Consider the following 8,356-nt stretch of genomic DNA (forward strand, 5'->3'; position numbering starts at 1 on the left):
TTCTCCTAGGCCTCAACACTTCATGCAAGAGTCGCTTTGAAGGAAATATGTCCTTCACCCAAGGGGTATTTAGTCTAATACCAAGGATCAGATTAATTGCGAACAATTAATTCAGTGAGATCAAGTGATCGGAATAGCTAGCTGGAGTAATTCTTCCGATAGGGGAGTTCTAATGAACACAACTTACTCTTGACTGAACCTACAAGGTCACACCAATGGCATATAACAGATCACCGGATTAAATGAATAGGAAATTCATTTAATAGCTTTTCGGGAATTAGTTTTGGAAAACGTATTATACGATATGACCTTGCATCTGAATCGTATATCGTATCGCGAATATTCGTAAGCTTGGCGAAACGAATAAATCGTATCGTACGACGGTGATTCGTCGTATACGATACGATAAATAATAGCCGTAAGGTATTAGTCGCGGATACGAAGGGCATCGGAGCAAGCCAGCCCGCGTGGCAGGAGCACGTAACAGCAGCAGCAGCAAAGCAGCGACGAGCGAGCAAGGCCCATGGCCCAGCTGCTCGGCTGCACGCGCTGTGGGCTTCGGCCTACATCGCGTGGCTGGACGTTGGGTTGGGCGTGTGATGATGTGGCCGGTCAAGGCCACTTGGTCTTTGGCCGGTTACATCATTTAATACAATTAGGTTATTGTATTTTACACACAACTCAGTACACATCAGTTTTCCAACCCTAAACCTAATTCTGAATATTACGTTCTTCAGTTTTCTCTCTGTGAAAACTGTTCTTCCCGAAAAGCTAAAAAATCTTGACTGATTGTCAAAGCTACGGTTATCAAGACGGATCTGAACGTGCCGGTGAACCAAGTAGAGTAACGACAAGTCGAGTTCTTTGTTCGTGTTCGTTGACAGATTACTCGGGAAAATACGCTTTGAATGTAAGTTTGCTTAATCTGTGCTTTATACATGTTTCCTGGCTTTGGGAATTGTTCCACACATGTTATGTATGTTTAACTGTATTCTCCTACAGTGGTATCAGAGCCTTATGTATTCAAAGCATGTTTTTGCATGATTTAATTGTTTTTTGCTGTTGTCAAAATTTTGGGAATTTTTGTTGATTTTTCGGATTTTTTTATGAATTATTGGATTAATTGCGCCTAGTACAAAAGTGACCTTAGGTAACACTAAATGGTAACACTTTGAAAGTTGTAAAATTATACGATGTATTCGTAACACTTTAGTAACACTTTCATATTAGGTAACACTTGTTTGTAACACTTTATATTAGGTAACACTAATTTGTAACACTTTGATATAAGGTAACACTTATTTGTAACACTTTAATTTATGAACACTTTAAAATTTTAGTTTTAAAACTTACATTAGTTGACCATGTTTTTTTTGGGGCAGGAGACCAATTTTTTTTTAAAAAAATTATAATTGTTAAATCTGGCAATTATTTATAATACTTTTTATTATCTAGGGAAGCTTGGATTGGGCTTGTCTCGTGAAAGGTTCAGCATACCTTGGTAAAAATAAAACAGACCCAAATTTCTTCATCGTAAACTAAACAGACCCTGGACATTCTCTCTCCTCTCTGATAAATTCTTTGTCCTCTTCTTCATCTCTTTGGCATCCATGGCTATGGAGACTTGATCCCACTAAGTCAGGATTCACAGAATTACAAGTAATAACAGTTCATCTCCCCCAAAACTCTATACATTCAAGTTCTCAACTCACATTCTGTCTATCTTTCGGCGAATCGATGTCAATGCGGACGAGATATACGGCGTTTCTTAGGTTAGAGTGAGTATAGGTAATTAAATATTCAGTTTTTTATGTTGATTCTTTGACCAATTCAGTCATTTGATAATAGCATTCAAGCCCTAACTTGTTTTTTTTGTTTATTTACCTTCACCGTTGGTCGAAGGAGGTGATAGAGGTTAGCGGCGAGGTTAGGGGCGCGGTCGGAGTTAATGTCTGTACTAATCTTTTTCTTCATCCTCTCTTTTTTCTTCAAGACTCTGAGAAAGATGTTCCAAACAATTGATTAATTACATTTGAATTATTCGTTTAAAGTTTCATTTTTTGTTGAATTGCATTTAATTTCTTGTTTTACGGCTGAATTTGAAGGTTTCTATTTGTAATTTTATGTTCCAATGCGCTTCTTTCTCTTTCACTCCTACCCAATAGACCTTTGTGATATTATTTTCCTTAATTTCATTGGTTTTTTGGGTTGTATTAATCTACTCACAGCTGTGTGTATGGAGGCTCATTTTCTAATCCCACCATCCGGTCTAGAAAAAGATTCAGTATAAGATGTATGAAGTAGATTTTAAGTTGTCTTTACCAAATTATATAAACGTCCAACATTATTTCTCATGTAACATATGTTGTTGTGGGCCTGATGTTTCCTTTGATTTTTATGCTGCAGTCTGGCAAATGTTGATCCAGTCGAAGTTGCAAAAAATATCTCTGGATTGAACCCTGAGATTACGCCAGGCAAGTGTTGTTTAATGCTTCTCTAGTCTTGCTACTGGCAATTTATCTGTTGATATACTGATTTTTCATTTGATAATCTAGTTGTTTCCGTATCAAAGACTTTCACTACTGCTGAAACCACGTTGAATGCTCGGACACTGAGAGAATGGATTTCCTCTGCAATTGGGTTAGTGAATGCTCAAATCATATTGCACTTAGGTTTATAAACTAGATTATGAAAATCAAGGGTGGATTAATATGCATATATAAAAGATATATGTTCTCATTTCTTTGTGGTTCCCTGGAAAAGGCATCCAACACTTGCGAATTTCGTTATCCGAGTTTTTCAGATATTTTAGTGGTATATATACTGCAAAATGAATTCATATTAGTGGACTATTATTTATGCTGAATTCGCACGCCTAAAATTTGTTTCCTCTAGTCTGATACTTGCATGGTTATGCTCTTATTGTAGGCCTGCTGCTGTTGCAAAACATATGGTGGCAGTTAGCACTAATCTCACGATGATATCATCTCTTGCAAAACATATGGTGGCAGTTAATCTATTTCTTGTTTATTCATTGCCTTGCCTTAATTTACGGATAATAATCATTATTTTGATTTTGTTGCTGTTTTGTTTGACTGGGATTGGATGTAACTTGGTTATTGCACTCCTTAATCCCGAATCTCTGAAACTGAGTCTATGCTTGTTAATTCAAAACGTTTTTTAAATGAAGAATGTATTTAGTCAGAAGGAGATATTTTGATTTTTGAGGTTTAAGTTAGTCTTGTGTTTGAGAGGAATACCTGAAAAGGAACTATGTAAAGTGTGTGCAACAAGAAGAATTATAGTCTCTTCCACGCATATTGAATCTCAAGACTTAATTTATCACTTCATCCCTCTGCAAGATCATGACTTGAATTTGTGTCGGAATGCGAACTACTCATGTTTGATTGTTAGCTTGTGTTTCTAGGAGGGATCCTGTGGCTGTTTGGGTTATACCAGGTTTAGAGGAATTCCAATTGATTTCACTAAGTAAATACATAGAAAGTGACTAGATCATGCATGATTATCCCAAGGAGAATTTGATAGAGGGTTCTGGGTGTGAGTGTAGGTGTGGGTGTGGCATTATGGAGAGGCCCCAAACTTATGGATCCCTGCAGATTTCAGAAAACTTACTTAAGGCTATTACAACAAGATCCTAAGCTTGTTGCATGCATCTATCATTTACTTTTTCATTGAACTCTGTTAGATGGTTGATTCCCTTAACTTGAATATCTGGATAGTCGTTTTCGAAAAAGCCATTCTGTACACAGTCACATAAACAACCATTCTGTAACGTGGAACATAATTTTTGTTTAATTGGTTCTCTATTAGATTTAAGAACATGATATTTGATGCAAGAATCTGTGGAATTTTGTTACGGTTTATGCCGCTGGATTGAAATTTGCGATGCTGAGATTGTGCATGAATTCAAATTTGTTTTCGCGATCTGCTATGTTTGAAAGTCGTGTTTTTTTTTCGTATGTATAAGTTGTTAAATTGTTGTTGAGCAATTAATTTCACGCCGAAGGTTGTTGGAAGTGAATAGTGAGATATGCAAATTTTAGGTTAGTGCTAGTATTGAAGAATAGCGCTTGATTTTGAAACTTTTAGGAACTAAATCTTAAGCCTTTTGTTAAAGTAGGGTTAGAGTCGAGTGTGTATTGAACCTCGTTTTCCAATTTATCTAACAAACTAACATGAAGCCGTTTCGTTTTCAATTGATGCCTTGTGGAATGTGTAGGAACTTGTAAAAGTTCTTTCTGAATTAATTGAAAAACATTTAACCAAAAAAGGTATTGGATGCTCAGGTAACCTAGAAGCCTTGTTGAAAACAGGCTGTTTACTAGTTCCCTCTTGGCATAGTATATCTGTACTAGGTTGAGATTGTGGTTGTTATGGTCACCATCGGCAATCGTGCTTTCCTTCTAATGGAGATTTTAACGGATGGAAGATCCCATTTTTCTGTGTTTATGTTTGGTTTGTATGTGTCTAAAAATTGTGAAAGTTGATAGTATGTTACAAAAATGTTTGAGAAATTTGAAGTCTTTATTGGTATTTTCTTGAAATTAATTTGATGATTTATGCAGGGATTGGGACCTTACTCTGCTAGCATGAAGAAGGTGGAGAAGGAGATCAAGGATATGTCAAAGAAAGTTAATGACTTCATTGGTATGTATGATAATATATTAATCAACTAGACTCTTTCTTGATTTTTGATTCACCATTGTTGGAAGCTCATTAAATTCACCGACTTCATCTTTTCCCCTGATATAGTCAACATAGAATTTTTTTCACTTATATAGAGTCCTAGACAACGGCGCAGTTAGACTATCATCAACTTATTATTCCCGTGATGAACACATTTACGTAGACTTTACAAATTGTGAAGATTTACATAGTTTATTTTAGTAGTTACTGATACAGATAGCTTGATTGAAATTTTATTGTCGTGTCTTAAATAATTGTGAGTGAACAGGAAAAAATCTGACACCCCATGGTTTTGTTTCAATTTCACAGACCTTGATCTGATTTGTAACCGATGTTTAAGAAAAGCTTCAAAAACATAAAAGCTGCCACTTATTTTTCTTAGTGATATATTAAAAAGTTGTCACCGCAAAATCTTAAGCTTATGGATTTTTTTTGGAAACATACCCATTCACTAAAAGATGAGCTGTTTCTGTAGTAGTGCTCATATTTTTTTTCTTTATGTCAGGACAATTTGGAAATTCATTATGCTGGTTTTAAGACACCACACATCCACAACTTGTCTGATCTCGTCCAAGTTACTCTTGCACATCAGGTATGTGATAGGCTTCTTCTTTTCTAAATTGTTAATGTGATGAGATTTACTTATTTGTAGTGTTTTAGTGAATTTCATGTTTTTCTATAATATGAATATTGTATGTGATCTTAATTTAGTGAGATGCTTCCTTAAGCCATGACATAATTTGTTTGGAAATTAGTTTTCTGCTTCCGTTGCCAACGGATAGTATCTAGCGCATAGATCTTTGAACCCTATTTTAGCAGTTTCCCTAATATCATACATATCCAGAGTTCAGGAATCAAGTATGAATTATCTTCTGGGAAATACTATGCTGCGAGGACATGTGTTACAATCTTCACCAGCTGTTTCATCATCAGTTGCTGATTTTGTTTACATTTAGAGGATTAAATAACGAGCTAAGACCTGAAAAAGGTTGCAAAGACTCAAAATAACGAGCAAACAGATCAGATGGAGCAGCTGAGAGATGTAATCAGATCCCCATTAATGTTAATAGAAGTATTAGTATCTTCTAATTTTGAATTTATAAGCAGCAGATTACGGATGTTAACTACAGTTCTTGTAATGCAATGTCTTGGTTGTGCTTTACATGATTATGGATGTTGGATCTTACTAATTTTATATTTCTTATAGGATCAAGATGATGGATTGGATCGGATCGGATAGCAAATGAAGATTTAGTTGACATTGAGAATCATGCAGAAGTAAGGGAAACCAGTTGAAGATGAAAAGATAGAAGACATTTAGTTTTGATTATACATTTTAGTTTTGGATATGATCATTTGATTTTATTTTAAACATAATAATGTAATTTTCATAAATCGTACATCAAATACTATTATTTTAATTTGTTAATTTGTTAGGGAGCGGGTGTGCTCCCTTCCTTTAGTTGTCTCCTTGTTTGGAACTTATTTTGTGTATGTACTATCTTTTGGTAATAAAATCGGTATTTTGCCAAAAAACATTATAATTTTATTATTTATTATAAATATTATTATTATTATTTATGAACCAATTTTGTAATAATTGTTAAATTATTATATTTAATGAAAAGCATTACTTTGCAAGTGTTACAATAGATATTAAAAAGTGTTAAATATGTAATGTTACCTAAGAATAGAAAAGTGTTTTTAAATAATGAACGAGGTGTTACGTTATATGGTGAAAAGTGATACATGCGATTCAATAAAGTGTTAATGTAAATCAAAAGATGATATAAAAAGTGATATTAATGGTTAAAAAGTGTTACCTAAGATATTACGAGTAACACTTTTAAAGTGCTACAATAGGAATGGAAAAGTGTTACATAAAATTATTTTTGGTAACACTAGTAAAAGTGTTATCATATGTTATTAAAAGTGTTACCTAATAGAATAGGTAGCACGAGCAGATGTATCACCCATAAAGTGTTACCTATTATCTATGGGAACACTTTACCCCCTTTATGTAACAGTTATTCGGTGTTACCTAAAGTTAATTATGTACTAGTGGTAAGTTGTTCTGAAATCAAAAAGATTCGGTTTTTCGACTTTTCTGACCCTAATCTGATTGAAAACGATTTTCTAAGATCAACTCATGCAAACGGAATTGCAAAAACAGGCCTCGAAGTGGTGTTTTTTGGACGTTTTTGTTAATTTTTGAATTAAAATTAAAAATTTCGGAAAGTATTTCAATTAATTGGTCGCCCTAAACAACTCGGAATTGATTGAAATTTTGACACGATGTTTCTGGGTATGTTCTTGATCTATGGTAAACATTTCAGGCTTTTCCGACAAGTATAAACCCTAATTTTGCTTTCCCCAAGTTCGTAAATTTTAGTTCGCTAATTGATTTTTTAAATAATTTAGATCTAATAAGTCGGTTAATTGGGAAAGGAAATACATTTTCATGGTCAGTGGATCATTTTAAAAATTATTGGATTAAAGTTTGAATGGTTTCGTTAATTTTAATCACACCTAAACCAAATTATTAAAATTTGAAATTTAAATGTTTAGAACGATTTAATGTTTTAGATTTTATTATTTAAATGTTCAAATTTTTAGTTGAAATCGTTCGTTCTTAAAATTTGAATAATGTTAGCCTTGATTTAATATTTTATGAAATTGGATTGTCGTTAAATTAATTAAATCGTAAAAACCGTTGTTTTTGAAAATAAAAATCGTAACTTTTTATGAAAAATAACTTAAATGCAAACTTTCGTGAAATTAATTTTTTTTTTTAATTAAGTTGGTCCGTAGTACGAACTAAAGGCACGAACGCAAGGGTGGGGTGGACGTGTGGCTAGTCGAGCCACGCGGGCTGCCGCATCCGTGCCGAGCCGTAGCGACCACTACTAGAAAAAGGCTTTATAACGACGAACTTTTTCGTCGTAATAGGTCGAAAAAGTCGTCGTTAAAACCTTTAACGACAAACGTAGTTCGTCGTTAGTTTTGTCGTAATAGGTTCCGACGTTATTGGTTTTAACGACAACGTTCGTCGTGAATTTTACACGACAAAATGATTGTTCGTCGTTACTTATTAACGACAAAATTAATGTTCGTCGTTACTTATTAACGACAAAATTAATGTTCGTCGTTATGTATTAACGACAATTTGTTTTGTTGTCGTTATTATGTATTTATTAACGTCGAACGAATAGAGAGGAACGACCAACATAGTTGACGTAAAAAGAGGTTAAATTTGTGAACAAATTTTGAATTTTCTTCCAACAACGACAAAATATTTTGCGTTAACTGTTATTACAGAAAAATAAAAGTAGTTTTTCGTTAATGTAAGTATTCTGCAACCTGTTGTTTTGTTCAAAATCATAAAAGAATAATTAAATTTTCATTAAACATAATCAATATTCTATCACTACTGATCAGGTTCAATGAGTCAAAACAACCAAACTAATAAGATAAAATCACATGTTCTTATCTAAGTTAAGTCTAAATCTTTGTTCTTAAACTAAAACAAAGAAAAACTACATCAAAGATCATGTGTAGCTTCTTCCTGTCTTCAAGCATGTGCCATTTCTGATAGAATAGGTTCTTAAGGAGTTGACATCAGCATTTCTGATCCTTCTTGTGAAGTAGT

At 33.8% G+C, this 8,356-nt stretch overlaps 2 long non-coding RNA genes across 3 annotated transcripts; both read left to right on the forward strand.

Annotated features, from left to right (window-relative positions):
* Positions 1-1,478: 1,478 nt before the first annotated feature.
* LOC110793752 (uncharacterized) lies at positions 1,479-2,478 on the forward strand. The gene is made up of 3 exons (XR_002534782.2): positions 1,479-1,788; positions 1,903-1,950; positions 2,407-2,478. It is a non-coding gene; the product is annotated as an uncharacterized lncRNA (long non-coding RNA).
* A 73-nt stretch (positions 2,479-2,551) lies between these two features.
* On the forward strand, positions 2,552-6,243 carry LOC110793751 (uncharacterized). Of its 2 annotated transcripts, XR_002534780.2 has the most exons (5): positions 2,552-2,640; positions 2,929-3,010; positions 4,587-4,668; positions 5,213-5,299; positions 5,915-5,940. It is a non-coding gene; the product is annotated as an uncharacterized lncRNA (long non-coding RNA). The 2 variants fall into 2 exon arrangements; XR_002534779.2 differs by having other exon boundaries at positions 2,929-4,668; positions 5,915-6,243.
* The last annotated feature ends 2,113 nt before the right edge of the window (positions 6,244-8,356 follow it).

This window comes from Spinacia oleracea, chromosome 1 (assembly GCF_020520425.1).
Source record: "Spinacia oleracea cultivar Varoflay chromosome 1, BTI_SOV_V1, whole genome shotgun sequence".
In the NCBI taxonomy this organism is placed as follows: domain Eukaryota; kingdom Viridiplantae; phylum Streptophyta; class Magnoliopsida; order Caryophyllales; family Amaranthaceae; genus Spinacia; species Spinacia oleracea.